We start from the raw sequence: 16,201 nt of genomic DNA, 5'->3' as shown, positions 1-16,201 counted from the left end.
TGATCAAGGCACCCATGCGGTAATTTAAAGTTCTACACCCACATAGCAGCTAGTAGTAAGTCCATGTGATAAAGGGACAAGGGGAATTTAAGGAATCAGAAATCTCAAGTTCTAATCCTCACCTTGCTATAAAAATCAGGTGTTCTACAGTATGACATTTTTCCTTTCTGAGCCCTATTGTTCTTATGTGTATAACAGGGCCTTGGTCCAGACTTCTGAGGGCTCTCACAGATACGACATTCTACATGTTCTAAGAGCTAGAAAGTAGACCTCCATTAGCTTACACTTCTAACAGAACCAGAGGAATGAAAATAAAAGTATACTTAAAAAAGTATCCCAAAAGGGGGTCTCTGTTACCTTTGAGGGTCTCATGATCAATTGGCTAATAAGCAGCTATTTTAGAGAACTGGAGGCATCGTGATCATGAAGTATGGGTAAATTATAAACGTGTGAAAGAAAAAAAAAAGACTGATGAGGTAGAAAATAATTTTATCTAATTCTACATTAATGATGTCTACCTGAAAATAAAACTGGACAAAGAGCCAAAAGTCCAGGTAAATGTTTGTCTTCATGAGCCAATAGCTAGAGTTCTTGGAGAAAGAGTCTTTTCATATTTAACTGGATTATTCCATCTTTCTTATGCTCCTACTATTCAAAGGTAAAGAAAGGTAGGGCTTCTCACATTATCAGTTACCTTATCTTTTGTGGAAAAATGTGTATCATCAAGGTCAAAACAACTCAAGTTATCTTAGGGTTTTGGAACTGGCCTTGGGGAATAAAAGGAAAATGGACACTTTTATGATCCTTCACTCAGTAATCAGAAAAGTAGCTCACTAAAAGGACGCAGGATCTCATGCAAAATGCATCCTGCCAGACCTTTTCATATCCTTTACCGACTCAGTTATTCCAAACCAGATATAAGGCCTCAAGTAGATTTATGATCAATAGTCATTAGCAATAAAACAAAGTGGAAGATGATGAATCAGTATAATGAAACCTTTACAAATTTTAGTTAACTTTTGAGCAATTTTGTGTTGGTTAAACATGTTTTTATAAGTATTTTACTGAGACTAAAGTGAGGGTTGATGGGGGGTGGGAGGGAGGGGAAAGTGGGTGATGGGCATTGAGGAGGGCACCTGTTGGGATGGGCACTGGGTGTTGTATGGAAACAAATTTGACAATAAATTTCATATTAAAAACTAAAATTAAATTTAAAAAACATGTTTTTATAAGTATTTTCGATCCAATTTGTCTAAGATAACCTGTTTCTTCACTTTGTTGGGTATTGTTGCAATTTGGCATAAGATGTAAAATGGCATAAATTTCACGTCTGTTGTTTTCATCTGGCTCATTATTACTGAGACTTTAGCACATATACTTCATGCAGATCATGTGAGGTGCTGACAAAAATAGGTTAAATACCAATTGTACATCTCAGTCATATTAGCAAGCATATTGCTGAAGTAAATGAAAATAGCAAATTAAAATATTAAAGTGTTTATTCAGTGGTATAGTCCAATTGGTTTTAAGTTCTACGCAATCCCTGTTTGGCTAGTAATTACTTTGATTCATCTTTGATTATGATATGTGATAGATTTACTTTGACATCATGTGATTTGCACTTGTTTCTAATGGTAGGTGATAATTACTAACTAAAAATTTCTAACTTCCATCAATTCTTCATACATTTCTCCCCTGAGACATATCATTTAAAATATGAAGTGATTTATAATAAAAACCTAAATCTGGGAAATGTCTGATAGTTTTTTTTTTCCTTTAAGGTCAAAGCCAACATTAATGTCAAAATAAATATAGCAAAGAGGAAGGGAAATAGAAAAATGATTAGCAACTACAAACAGAAGAAAGTGTCTTCACAAAGACAATATAATCTGATATATTACCTCAGAATCTATTTCAGAAGCCAAAATATACACAGAGATTGTTTTAGACTTTGCATAGAAATTGCAAGAAAAGGCATCTCTTTGGGACTCTGAGGAGTCTGCAATTTTAACACACTCTTGTCAAGGCTAATAAGAACCTGGGGAATGGGGCTCTTGAGGTCTCCTTCTGGCCATAAATACAAGATTCAGCAAGTTAAATACAGCTCTGAGCCTCAGCAAATCTAGGGGAAAAATGAAAGTTATGGCAATAATTTCCCAACAGGTTGAAACTTAATCAATATGTTTTAATGTTTTGAAATCTTCAGCAGTAAGTCGCCTGATGTGCATACAACTCCTCATTGTTTCTTCTAGAAAGTGTTATTTCCTATTCCTTGCTTCTCTCGCTAAAAGTCAGAGTCAAAAGCTAAGACAACTGTGACATTTCTCCAGCTGAGAACAAAATTTCAAAGGAATGAATGGTTCAGAAATCACTGCCCAGGGCACCCACTGGAATGATAATCTTAGCAGCTTGACTGGACTTTCTTTTCCAATCAAAAGCAATGGAGCCAATAATAAAATAATCGAGAAGCGAGACAAAAGTATAGATTCACACGAGAAAGTCTATGGCCTAATTTGTTTTCCAAGAAGTAATCAGATTCCTGTAACAATGACCCAAATAGACCAGGGTGACAAAATTAAAACAGCCTAGGGAAGAAAAACAGCCCATTTTGAATATTATGTCACAATGACATCAAATTGACCTACAAGCTAGATTAAAAATGTAATATGCCTCAATATTCATCTATTGCCAAATGCTCAGACATTTGGAGTAATCTTTAGCAAAAAATGTCTATTAATTTAAGGTGTGCATGTGCATGCCTGTATGTGTGCAGAGAGAGGGAGAGAACAAGAGAGAGGGGGAGGGAAAAATTGTAGAAAAAATGTTTTGTAAGTGGAACTTCTCATTTACTTTTTTGGGGAAGAACTGATTTATCCTTATTGGATTGGCTAAAGAACACACACATTTTCTTATCATCTAAAAATAAAAAAATCCTTTCACTCAGAAGATTCTGATTTTCCTTCTAACAAAGATAGAACACTTTCCAAGATTGGTTTTTAACTGTCACCACTGAGGGGGTGGGTGGGTGCTACTGGCATCTAGTGGGTAGAGATCAGGGATGCGGCCATCCAGCCTATAATGTACAGGACACACCAATCCTGCAAAAAAATGATGTGACCCAGTATGTCAATAATGCCACATATGAGAAACCCTGACCCAAGGGGGAAGCATGTGGGACCCTCATAGTTAGAATTCCTGGGAATTTGGAACTGAGGTTAAAAACCGGCCAAGTTTACATAGTGTTGTTCTAAATATAGCAGCAGTACCAATAGAAAACACCGTTTTGCCTGGAAAGTCACTTTAGACTTTTCAATATGCGCCACAAAAGTTACCACATTCAGTACAGTAAACTAGTTCAAAAACCAACAAATTACTGTAATTTAAAGCCTATCAGTGCAAACAAACAAGCAGGACCTTAGAACAAAGGGCTAGTGACATGATCACTAAGTAAAAAAGTCAAATCCTAGCAAGTAGCCATTAGGGCCCTCTCCTCCGTGTCTCCCTTTTCACAAAACCAAAGAGAACAAATATAAATGAGTCTCAATTCAGTATCTGTTACCCTCTCCCACCAGACCCTGCCATGGGAACCAAGGGGGACAACTCTTCAGCAAGTTGAGCTCCATGCAATTCTATATACATGTTTTCTTTCTATCTCTCTGACTCTAAACAGATGAACAACCTTTCCTATGTTCCGATATCAGGAATATGATCTTATTCTTGAAATACATGCAGTTTTAATAGACAGTTGGGATTAAATGAAAATATGGGCTTTCATTAGGAACTCAGTTTTTAAAACCCTTTTGTCTATTGATTGAACAAAAATTTATTGAGCACCTACTAAATTCATTGTCCATTTAAATTATTGGGGAGAGAAATAAAATCTCTCAGCATCTGCTTTCCTTACAAACTTTATATGCATTTATATTGTATCCCCTACATCATCTTGTCTGGCTCAGAAAAAGTTTACCACATTTCTCATCATCCACTAAGGTCATTATTATTTATAATCAGCTTTATCACTAATGTAGTGCCCTGCAGACTCTTCAACTCTGGTGCTGTGCTCTTCTGCTGGCTCCAGAGAGTGTAGGCGCTAGGTAGATGGCAGAGGTTTTTCATTTTATTCTTTGGCATACCTTCCACTGAGTGCAAAAAGCCTTCTGCAGGCTTTTACATGAGGGGACTCAGTTCACCTTTGTTTCTTAAAGAGAAACTATCTCCCCTTAGATCTGCTGCAGATGAAACAGGATAAGGAAGAAGGTGTTCAAGAAGAGAACCAAAATCAAAAAGGACTCTATTTCTTAAGATTACCACGATGTTACGTTAGAAGAAAAGTGAGTAACTGCTTACACTAAGCGAAGTCTGTTCTTAACATTTCATGGAGTGACAAAGAGGAGTAAGATGCCTGCTTTCCTTCCTACATGCTTTGCAGAAAATCGGTTAATGTTTTTTCTTTCTTTCTTCCCCCTACCCCACCAAATGCATTTCCAGATATAGAGGATCGGGCTTAACTTTAGAACAAAATACATCAGAGATTAAGGCAGAATTCAAGTCTCTCTTTAAGTAGAAATTTTAAAAGTTATTTTCAGGGAAACCACTGTCTAAATTCATATCCTTCTATCCCCTATCAAACCAATATGATGTAGAAATATTGCAAACAAATGACAAATATAGCAAAAGCAACCTTTAATTCCAAGAACCTAAAATCTAGGTAATCTAAATGATATAGCCACATAATCATATGTAATGTTACAGTATAAATCCATACTCATGCTAAGTAATACGTCTATTCAGGTCTTTGCAATTTTAAAATAAATTTGTAATTTTCCTGATTTGGGGGGAATGACATGACAGATTTAATTCTGAGCTGTGCAGAATATATATATATATATACATATGTATATATATATATATATTCAATTGTACACTATCATTATTTTGGATGACTGTGTCAGAAACAGTTATGCATTTTACAATGATTATTTACTTTAATCTTTACCACAACCCTATGAGGTAAGTGTCTTTACTATTCTTGTTTCATAGATAAAGGCACTGAAAACCAAAGAGGCTGAATAAGATGTCGGAGGGCTCATAGCTAACATATGGCAGCTTTGAGTTTTCTAAAACTTTATCACACGGAACATTTATTTTTCTTTGTTGACGATATTTTCTTTTCCAATCACGTTCACAATCAAAAATGGTCCTTGGTGTGTTTGCTTAGAGTAAACCAGTCATTCTAACTTTGTAACTTTAAAACAAGCTGGTATAGGGGTGCCTGGGTGGCTCAGTCTGTTAACCATTTGACTTTTGGTTTTGGCTCAGGTCATGGTCTCACAGTTTCATGAGATCAAGCCCTGCATTGGGCTCTGCGCTGGCAATGTGGAGCCGGCTTGGGATTCTCTGTCTACTCTCTCTCTGCCCTTCTCCCCCCCACCCCCACTCCCACCCTCAACTCAGGCTGTCTCTGTCTCTCTTAAAATAAATAAATAAACTTTAAAAACCTTAAAAAAATAAAACACGTTGGCCTAAAGTGAATGTATTAAGCCTTGAAATTGTTGGGAAGGAATGACCTAAAATAACATATAAAATGTAATAACTTTGGATAAGATTATAGAATACTCAGTTTAAACTTGATTATGTTAATTACCCTTCAGCCAGATTTTCTTTCTTTCTTTCTTTTTTTTTTTTTTTTGGAAAAATTTCAAATTTACAGGGAAGTTGAAAGAATGGTGTAATGAAAACCCATATGACTATGACTCAGAACTAATGTAAACATTTTGATATTTGCTTTCTCTTTTTGTGAAGCTTATTTTTGAGAGAGAGAGAGAGAGAGAGAGAGAGAGGAAGAACAAGAATGAGTGGAACAAGAGAGAATCCCAAGCAGGTTCTACGCTCCATGGTGGGCCTAAGGCAGGGCTGGAGGTCACTACCATGAGATCATGACCTAAGCCAAAATCAAGAGTCGGATGATCAACTGAGCCACCCAGGTGACCCTGCTTTCTCCTTTTATTCCCTCTCCTCATCGTTTCCCTCTTTCCTTCTCATTCTGTTATACTTCTTTCTTTTCCTGAATCATTTAAGAGTAAGTAGCAGACATTTGGGAATTTTATCCTTAAATAATTCTCCAAAGAATTCAATAAATAATGCTTTTTCAACTTCACTGATATATAATGGACAAATAAGATTGTAAGCTATTTTTTTAAGTTTATTTATTTATTTTGAGAGAGAGAGAGAGAAAGAGAGAGAGAGAGAGCATGCACACAAGCAGGAGAGGGGCAGAGAGAAGGAGGGACAGGATCCCAAACAGGCTCTGTGCCATCAGCACAGAACCCAATGCAGGGCCAGAACTCACAAACTATGAGGTCATGAATTGAGCAGAAATCAAGAGCTGGACATTTAACCAACTGCACCACCCATGCGCCCCAAGATTGTAAGCTATTTGAAGTGTATGATGTGATGATTCACCAAATAATGTTTTCTTCAAAGAACAAGGATTTTCACCTCCATAACCACAATTTAATTAACCAATCCAAGAAATCTAATTGTGATAGAAAACTGTCATTTACTATATTTTCTGCATATAGGTGACATCTCTTCTTAGTGCACTGCATGAGGGGTAGGTATTTCCAGTTTGTCCTGTTATGGATGGTATTGAATTTACTCCCCAGACTACCCTCTAGTAAATAAAGGTATCATTTTATTTTTGTAACTAGTAAGTAGCATTTGGAGAATGCTTTGAGAATGTCTATTATTTCTCCAAGAGCCTTCTACCAGGTCATGTTTGCATATACCAATGAACACTGAACAATCAATTATTGTAATGATGGTTACAAAACACCTGGATTCATAAACCTCAATAATCAGCCAATTTTGTTTTGAAAGGATCCTAATCCACTCACTCAATCCTCTCACATAATATCAGAATGGTGGTAATGGATGCCATTCAGAAAATACTAAGTTTCTTAAGATTTCTTAGAGACCAAGGCCAATGACAACTCATCAAGCTATTCATGAAAATTTCTTACTATTTCCAGAAAACATGAAGATAGGTGTAAAATATGAAATAAACCACTTCTTTTTAAGGGAAAGAGGGAAACTATAGAGTAAACCCGGATATCACTCTTCATAGTAAAGTCTTAAGTTAAATAATGAGACACCCTTCTCCATATCTACGAAAGTTAAAAATACTACACTTCTCAGAGTAGAATCACTTTCAACTTCTTCAGAATGCACTCTATATTAAGGAGCCAAAGAGTTCCTTTCAGACATTTTAAATTGTGCCATTTATTGATCTATAAACCATTCTATTTTGTTGTAGCATTTTTCACCTGGAAATGAATAAAAAGTGAAAAGCCCTGGTTGAAATCCATTCTCCACACTGATGTCAGAGTGCCCTTTCCAAAATAGAAATCTAAACACATTATCCCCCATTTAATATCTTTCAATGGATCCCTATCAATTACCTGGTAAAACCCCAACACTACCAATTCATACAAAGTTCTCTCTCTAATATCATCCCTTGCCTTATGACCTGTGTTTTATATCACATTCATCAATCAGGATGTTTCTCTCTTCCTTCAAAGCCCCATGCTATTTTCTCCTCTCTGTACAAATATATTCTTTGCCTATAATGCTTCCCTACTCCTACAAGCTTTATAAGGAAATAATTTCAATGTTTTAGAGAACTTAAATACAAAATATAAAACCATAAATCTTTTAGAAAAAGTACTGAAGAAATTTTCAGGATCTAGGGTTGGGCAAAGAGTTCCCAGATTTGATACAAAAAGCATGGTAAATAAAAAGAAAAACCGATAAATTGGACCTTAGCACATTAAAAAAAACAAAAACAAAAACATTTGCTCAGAGAAATAAGAAAATGAAAACACAAACTATATACTGAGATAATAAATTTGAAAACCACATATTCATTAAAGAATTAGTATCTATAATATATGAAGGACTCTAAGACTAAACAGTTAGTTAAGAAATAATGGTTAGAAAATGGGCAAACCGCCCCCGCCCACCATGAACAGACATTTTACTGAGGAGGATAAACAGATAAGAATATGAATGGATGTTCATTAGCTATTAGGAAAATGCAAACTAAAATCATAATGAGATTTAATACATACCTATCAGAATGACTAAAGTTAGAAAAAAAGGAAATATTCAATGTTGGGGAGAAGGTAGAGAAACTAAATGACTCATGCATTGTTGGCAAGTATATAAAATGACACAGCCACTCTTAAAAACCTTTTGTTAATTTCCAAAACAAGAAAACTATAATTACATATAACACAAAATGTGCTCTCCTGTTAGCACTGTTAGCAACTAATATGTTGCCACAAAAGCAATCAATGTTTTCTCTCTCATTTTTTGGCAATCAATGTTTTCTAAGCATCTATCAAATTCCACGTAATACACATTCATATGTACTTGCAATAAGTAAAATATAAAAATAAAAAAATAAACTAGGAATAGTTAATGAATTGGCTTCTTGTTCAAATTTCATTATATAAACAAACATTTTATCAATATTGACTTAACACATTCCAATGGATTATTTGAAATTATTTCACCTGTTTGTAATTCAAAGAACAATTCATTATTGGTAGCATGGAAAGGTATAGAGAGGGAGAGAAAACAAGTGGGAAAGTAAATGAGAAGATGCATTCATCCAACCTATATTTATTATTTATTAGGTACTAATCACTGTGTTGTGTGCTGGTGAGCCAAACAGATGACAACAATTATAGAGTTTATACCCTGGGGAGGGAGAAAGACAACAGAGAAGTAATCAACAAGTAAATTCAATAATTATAGATTCTGTAAGTGTTCTATAAAAATAAGAGAGTCATAAGACAGAGAATAACAGGTTTTGGCTCTTCAGTATTCAATACACTTGGTGAGATCATAAAAATGGTATTAAAGAAGTTATCACTAAAGGCAACATTAATAGGAAACGTGAAATTTTTATATGCCATAGTGCTGGTATATACATTCATCTGGGTCTTGTTAGAATAAACCCAGTTCAATTCCCAAGTCCCTTCTTACTAAAATGGCTTGGGTTTCTACATGTGTACACTCATGAACAGAGGTCACTAAGTCATTCACTACATGTTGTCTGTCAATGTGAGAACCACTTATAATATATATAAAAATGTACCAAACTCTGGATTTTCCAAAGACATACTGATGAGCTAAGTCATTTGAAGGTACAAAAGGTATGGGAATGCAACCAATGGAGTCTATATTTTAGGTACCGTGGAGCCAGTTTGGAGGGATCTTGGATGTCCAGTTAAGGATGTTGTATGTGATTCATTAAGGGAAGACACCTGTCTATTAAAGTTTCTGGATTATTGATGAGTAAAAAAAAAATGAGACATTAAACAGTTGTACAGAAACACAATGGAATACATATGTAAGAGAAGGAAGCATATACTATCCATGCCATATGTTCCCATTTGGAGGGATATGGACTTTTCCCTTGAGTTTGGAAGAAGAAATAGGATGCAAGCATCTCAACTCCTTCTCATATTCTTTCTAAAGAAACCTATACTTTCTGAAAGGGTGCCTTCTGTTTTGCTTTCTGAACATGAAGCACAGTGCCCATCCTTTGGAAATAACTATAGTTGTCCAGGTATACAAGTAACTGGGTGGAAAAATCTGTATAATTCAGAGCTGAATTATTGGCACTATTTCAACAAATTTAAGCTATATTTTCCTTTCACCAGGATTAAGTGTTGTATTTTTATCTGAATTAGTGTGATTGCTAAATATGCCTTGTAAGTGATTCTAAACTTTGCAAGGAAATAAGGGCATTGCTCTTAAATTCCCCAATAGGTTTTTCCTGGAATGTCTAAGAATGTACAGTATCCTAGTAAGAATGAAATGAGCTGATGAAAAACAAGTTTAATTAAACCAAAATTTTCTAAAAGCATATATGATGTAATCAACAATAAACGGCTTTCTTTCTTAATTTTGCAGTGCCAATATATTTTTGGATAATATGAAAAAGCTGAATTTGTATCTACAGGAAAGATGTGATTAAGTTTTCTTCCTTTTGTAAGTACTACACAGAAAGTATAGTATGGTAACAATACATATCTCCCATATAGAAAATTGCTCATATCTTTTAAAATCTAACTTTTCTGAGCAAGCTTATGCACAAATCTAACTCACATTGTCATCTGGAGGGGTAGGGACAGAAGACAATTGACAAGATCTCCATTTCAGCCATGCACTGAGGATCGCCATCTGCATCCTCCCTGTGCCATGTTCCAATGGCTGAACTCTGGATCCAATCTGAAGCCCTTCCTATCCCATTACTTTTAGAGGCTGAAGCGTGCTTTTTAGAGCAGGGTTATATAAAAAATGTACTGTATACACCACTAAAACAAGCAAATATTTTCAGGAATTAATTCATCTATCAAGTATTTACTGAATAAGTCAATACGTGTAAGTGGTCGGGGATTTAAAACAGGTCTAGACTTGATGCTTGCTTTCTAGGAATCTGAAGTCCAGTGGAGAAGTATAATCATACACGTAAGTATTTTAAGAGAGTATTTATTAAAGTCCTTTGGGAACTGAGAAAAGGAAAAGATTATTTCCTACTTGACACTTTAAAAAATGCTTTGAGGGAGAAGTGGTATTTGAAATGAGAACTTGAAATATCTGTCAAGTTTAGATATTCAGAGATGGTTACTAAATGTTGATTACGATGTTGAAGAGAGGATTTAAAATAATCCATTTTAGCTGCTCCCCAATAGAAGAGGTCCCCTCTAAATAAATATTACCGTCCCATTCTGGACACAGTCTCTAATATCTAGATTCTGTTGAGGATTTAAAGGACCATTTATGCAGAAAAAAAAGTGTATTCACAATTTGAATTTTTCACAACATATCAATGAATTCAAAGACTTCCAGTTAAGAAATGCTGCTTTAGATCAAGGGAATATTTTTAATAAAAATATATTGCATATAAAAAGTATTTTATACTTTTTAGAGACCTTAAAATTATGAAGCAGTAGTAGGGATATTATCATTGCCCCCATTTTTCAAATAAAATATATCAGATATAGAGAAAGCAAGTAAATCTTCCAATATTATGAATTTCTTTGGGTTTTCCTGACATTAGACCAGTGTTTCTTGTAATGCCTCCTTAATCTGCTGAAATTCTACATTTTTAATACCATTATTCATTTGAAATTCCCTCTATCCAAACTGGTTCAATGACATGTGAGAGAAAAATCAAAATAACAGCTTAAATGAAAGAGAAGTTCATTTCTCATTCACAAGGGGAAAAAAATTCCTAACAAGCAATATACGGTTGTTAGAGCATTTCCATAGTCATCAATTAGGAGCCAAGGTTTCTTCTCCCATTTCCCCCCACTATTCTAGCATTACATTAATCAAGATCACTACGTGGTTCATGATAGCTTCCTAGAGCTCCAGCAGTCAAGTCTGCATTCCCAGCAGTGGAAAGAAGGAGGTACACAGGAGGACAAGAAAACATAATTTCTAACTAAATCATCTCTCCTTGAAGAGACTTCTCAGAAGTCCCTCCAAATATTTCTGCTCATATTAGACTGCATAAGACATAGTTACATGGTCAGGTTGGTTGTAGACACACTAACAATTACAGTATTCATGCCCTAAATGATACTAGTGTTTGATTATTAAAGAACAAAGGAAGAATGGATACTGTTGACAACTAGCAGTGGAGCCCTAATCACAACCCAACACTAAATACTCAAGGCAACAATTAAGCTGTAGTGGTAGAAATCACTGAAGGAAAATTCTGAAGACAGGATTTCTAGTTGATGAGAAAACATCATCTAGATCTGTGTGTGGTTTGGGTGTCCTGATTTGTAAAATAAGAGAAAGTGGAGATTAGAGTGCCCCTCAGGTATCCTCCAGCCACTAAGGTTCCAGGAGAGCTAAAATGTTACCTCATCACCTCATGCCCTGAGCAATGTCATTTTCTGCTATGTTAAATACCCATACATGTGAGAATAGCGTAGCTTGGACTCTGAAAGGGTATTAGAGTAGTCCCATGGGTTCAATCATTTTAGAACAGATATTCACAGGAAAAAAAAAAGAAAAGTAAAGTAAAGAAAGAAAAATAAGGAATAAAGAAAAATAAAGAGAATTTTTTTCTTGGGAGTTGAGTGTGTATGTCAATTTATCACCTTGGTACTTGGTACTATGGTATTTGGGTGGGGAATGGAAATTCACAATCAAAATGAAACATTTATGCTTACAATTTAAGAACTTTAAGACTCTAGTATTAAAATGTGCAGCTGTTTATAAGAACTATCATTTATGCAAGTAAAATATTCAATCAGTAGAAACAGTTCTTAATACCCCCAGGGTAATCAATTTTTTACGTTTATAGAATTAAATCTGTAACAATATAACCACCAGTCTTTGTGCCATCTTCCTATAAAACCTGACAGAAAGGAAAAGACTACAGACAATATTGCTTGAACTATAAACTGCCAGCACACTTTAGATTTGTTAATTAGGGTACCGGCATGTGATTCTTTCTGAGCATTACCAAAGAAGACAGCTAATCCAAGTTTATCTGCTTCATTGTTCCTCTCCTTCATTTATTGCAGTTTCTTAAACGGAAGGACCCAGAGTGTCATAAAGAGGAATTAAATAGAAAACTAAGTAGAACATTTAATAATGAGCCAAATGACTATGACTTTTCTTTTTAATTATCTTACCAAAGAAGAAAAAATATCTATGAACAACAATATGGTCACCTATGTATCTGTGAAATACAGGAAACACAAGGGAAAGGTAAGGCTGATCCCAGGTCTGGGATATGGAAACAACATACCTGGGAACAGAATCTGCTCTCATTCTGCCAACGTGGAGCACTGAACAAGATCTCCCCCATGTTATTCTCAACTGGTCATGACATCTCTGTTCTAGTGTCTTCAGACCACCTCCGCAGATTTGAGATCAGCTTCCAGGACAAAGCCCAGCCACCTGACTCATTATCCTAACCTATAATCTTTCTGAAATTTGGGACATGTTTAGAAGATAGGACTCACAAATGCAATACAAAATGTGTTATAGTAAAAGAGTATGTAAAACTCCTGCAAAGCATATGAGCCACCTCTTGCATTAAATTCCAACAATATTTATTAAGCACCAACTGTAGGCAAGGCACTGTGGCAGGAACCCAGAAGGCAGTATTTCCTTCTCTCAGGGAACTTTCAATCCAGTGACTGTTGAATAAATTTAGAAGAGTGCCTAGAGATTTTCTAAAAAACAATGAAAACCAAAACATGATACAGCCTAAATTGTCACATTTTCTAATTCACATGTAGGAAATAAGGTATGGAAGACTTAAAAATAACCCTTGTCTGAGAAGCTACAGTATAGATTTGTGAGAAAAAATATAAACTTTTGAAATGGTTCAAAAATAGTCACAGAGAGGATACCAGTGTAAAGCACCATGACAGGCAGTCTGCTCCATGATGGAAGATTCACCTCCTCATTCTTTAAGACAAAGTGAGGTCCATTCCCAACAAAAGGATTTGGATTATGGGAATAAAGATACCTTTTGAGGCATTCCTATCATACTGAATCTAAGAAACCATAAATACTAAAACTACAGCTAGAGAAATCTTAAACACACATGAAAAGATGCATTAGATGACATAGTTCAAACTAAATAATACAAAGTTTAAACATGATTTTTAGAGGCGCCTGGGTGGCTCAGTTGGTTAAGCGTCTGACTTCGTCTCAGGTCATGAACTCGTGGTTTGTGAGTTTGAGCCCTGCATCGGGCTCTGTGCTAACAGCTCAGAGTCTGGAACCTACTTTGGATTCTGTCTCTCTATCTCTATCTCTGTTCCTCCCCTGCTTGCCTCTACCTCTTTCTCTCTCTAAAAACTAAATAAAGATTAAAAATATTTAAAAATATGTTTTTAAAAGCCTATGAGGGTCTATAAAATATTAGATAACAATATCTCTTTTATTAGACATAGGCAACATTATCTGTTTTCTCCCAATATTTTACCATAAAAGTACTTACACATTCACAAAATTTAATTTCAGGAAAGGGACTATAATTACCAATACAGTCACCATCCACTTTCAACAATGGTTGACATTTTACCATACATGTGTAAATTTCATTTGTTGACCCACTGGTGAGTAAGGCATCTGGTAAGGAGGACATGCTAGTAAAGAGATTTTTAAATGTTACACTTTTCTAATTGGCTGTTTAATTTTTAAAGCTAACTTTATAATGATAAGTGAATGGATGGATGTGGAGTGGATTTGTTCATGCCATAGTAAGTTGTTTTCTGCACACTTTTTCTGAGTATTTATCATGTAGTAGGTGGTTTAAAGGGTAAAAAAGTTAATATCAGACACAATCTCTACCCTTACATATCTTTTTACATTGATTCCCCAGATTGACTTAGGCTCTGAAGAAGCATATTTCTATTTTTCATGTAGAAGATCCTACCTTTTGGAAGCTTTGAATTTTTCCTGCCATTTGTTCTTTAGGAAAAAAGTTTGTACATACCAAGAAAAATAATGCATTGATGTCTAGATCAGTAATGGGAAAGTTGATATTGTTCTTCATGTTTTAGTGTGGGATTATTCCTACTGAATACCATTTTCATTTACTAATACACACGAAGATAAAATGATTCCTAACTGTAACAGGGTTCAAGGCATTTTCCACATGTTTTCATAGATAATGGTGCTTAGTACACAAATATGAAACTGTAAAAAGGTTCTTTATTAGAATAAAAAATGATAAAGCAGGCATTTCTGCCATTCCAAGATATATGTTTGTGAAAGACCCTCAAACTTTGTAAAATTATGCACTAAAGATATGACTTAAGGGAAGACAAATTTGAAGTAGATCACCACCAAAAATCCATGGAACTTCACAACTAGCACATTAACAAAAACAATTATTGGTGCCTCCCTCAGAAATGATCTTGGATAACCTATGCAGGCAGCTGAGCATGGCTGGATAAGAATTGTGATTAAGAATACACAAAAACATCAGAAGGGGTATGCAGGTTTCCTGAGCTGAGACCCTGAAGAAGGCAGCAGGCATTGGGTGTGTCGGGCAGCTGCTCAGGTGGGTCCCAGAGGAAGTGCTGCATGCCAGGGGCAGGAAGTTCCCCTCAGATGGGAGTTTGCCCTTCTAGGGAAAAAGTCACTGTGTGCAGATGCTTGTCTTTTGTCTTTCCTGCAAACAGAGTTGAGAATGCTCGTGTCTATGCAGCTGTTACCTGAGAGCTTTTTCCTTTCCTGGTGAAGGTAATTTAATCCTACTATTTTAGCAACCTTTGCTTAGGAAGATAGCATATGATCAATTATGACTTCTACATTCCCCTATTTAGCATTTGTCTATGTGGTTACTGATGTTCATAGACACATATAATGGCAGAACAAATGGTACACTTTAGATACATACACGTATATTCTTTTTACAATCAAAGTCAAATAGGCAAGATGGATGGAAACAATATTCCTCAGAATAGTCCTTGTTCCTTAAAGAAACTTTTCCAGTTTTTCTTAGAGAAGATGAAGAAAGCGTAAGTGGAAAGCTGGAAGGGAGTGAAGAAGGGAGAGGGAGGGGAAAGAAGATTAAGTTCCCTAAGTTTCCCCAACAGCTGGTTATGTGGTTATTCTAGGCACAAACATTATGCGTTCTATCCGCATCTTTAAAACTTAGCAACACATACAAAAGGCACCCTTAAGAGTGACTAACTGGCATTGTTTTGGAGTGTGGGGGTTACAAATTAATACATAATGCTCCCTAAACTGGACACATGAAGTTACTCCTTAAACTCACTAAAGTCCTCAGAACATGGCATTTTGGAAATTAAGAAGTAACTTCTGTGTTTCTCTTCATTTTAGCTATAGGAAATGGGAGATTTCAGCCAGCAGGGAACCCAAGGTCTAGGCTAAGGGGATGGGAAAATAAACAGTGGCTCTAAGAGTGTGAGTTTCCTGTCCTTGGCACCACCCCCTCAATTTCACTCAAGTAAGGAAAATTAGGCAAATGATGGAAATTCTGTTTCGTTTGGTACTAAAATTATGGTGGGATCTAGGAACAGCCTTAATCACTATGGATAATTCTAGAATGCTTAAACATCTAATGTCTTTTGTTGAGAGGGCAAAAATAATTTTCAACAAGTTTCTTATCCTCTCAAGA

Source organism: Lynx rufus, unplaced genomic scaffold (assembly GCF_022079265.1).
Source record: "Lynx rufus isolate CCGP_SWC_20201006 ecotype Redwood Valley unplaced genomic scaffold, mLynRuf1.p SCAF_4, whole genome shotgun sequence".
In the NCBI taxonomy this organism is placed as follows: Eukaryota; Metazoa; Chordata; class Mammalia; order Carnivora; family Felidae; genus Lynx; species Lynx rufus.
The sequence above is the reverse complement of the archived record's forward strand: the minus strand, read 5'-3'. Positions refer to the sequence as shown.